Source organism: Myotis myotis, unplaced genomic scaffold (genome assembly GCF_014108235.1).
Source record: "Myotis myotis isolate mMyoMyo1 unplaced genomic scaffold, mMyoMyo1.p scaffold_m19_p_1, whole genome shotgun sequence".
Lineage (NCBI taxonomy): Eukaryota > Metazoa > Chordata > Mammalia > Chiroptera > Vespertilionidae > Myotis > Myotis myotis.
Window position 1 is genome coordinate 130871858 of NW_023416313.1, and position 1322 is coordinate 130873179.

Genomic DNA, 1322 nt, shown 5'->3' on the forward strand with positions numbered 1-1322 from the left:
TAATCAAACCCATGACCCCTTGTTCCACGGGCCGACACTCTAAGCCCTGAGCCAAACCAGCCACGGCTTCCAGGAAGTTTTATTTCTTCCTTGATCTCATTGGTGACCCATTCATTGTTTAATAACATGCTACTTAGCCTCAATGTATTTGAAAACAAGTCTTTACAAGTTCAAGAAGATTGAAACCATATCAAGCATCTTCTCAGATCACAATGGCATGAAAATAGAAATCAACAACAGTATAAACACTCAATTCCTGCCAGGGTAACTCAGTTGTTGAGCGTTGACCTATGAACCAGGACGTCACAGTTTGATTCCTGGTTAGAGTACCTGCTCAGGTTCCAGGCTTACCCACCAGTGTGAGATGTGCAGGAGACAGCCAATCAATGCTTCTCTCTCATCATTGATGTTTCTATCTCTCCTTCCTTCTCCCTTTCTTTCTGAAATCAATAAAACTATTTTTAAAAGACACTCAAAAACAGTCAAAGACATGGAAGCTAAATAGCATGTTATTAAACAATGAATGGGTTACCAATGAATTCAATGAAGAACTAAAAACTTCCTGGAAACAAATGAAAATGAACATACAACTACCCAAAATATATGGGACACATAGAAAGCAGTCTGAAGAGGTAAGTTCATAGCATTACAGACCTACCTCAAGAAACAAGGAAAAGCTCTAATAAACTCCCTAACACTACAACTTAAAGAATTAGAAAGAATGAAAAGGCTGCACTCTAACAGAAGTTTGAATGCCCTTGCCCCCAGCCACGAACTGTATTTACAGCTAAAATACAGTGCAGTTAGCTTGGATAAAAGAAAAGCACAGCTGATTGGGTATATTTTGACTAAGGAGCACTGAAGAAACAACATAGAGACTGCACCTGTACAACAGCCCACATGAGGTGATAGCAACTGAGCCTCACAACCAGTCTCAAAGAAGTGTCCTCCCTTAAAAGGGACAATAATAATCTAAATCAAATCATAACAAAATAGTCCCAATTCCACAAAAGGGACACATCTAGAGCAAATAGCTCAGAAGTACAAGGAAAACACACCTCTAGGTCCCACAGGACATTCATTACAAAAGCCCACCTCACAGACTAGAAGTCATAGAAAATAGATATAATACACAGATATAAACACAAAATGGGGAGACAAAGAAACAGGCCATTAATTTAAAAAAAAAAAAAAAAAGAGGGGATTGCCCAAAAAAGGCCTGGAAGAAATCAAGGCAAGCAAATTATCAGAGATAGATTTCAGAGCAATGGTTATAAAGATGCTCCAGGAACTGAGCACCAATTACAAGAAACTGAATGGGA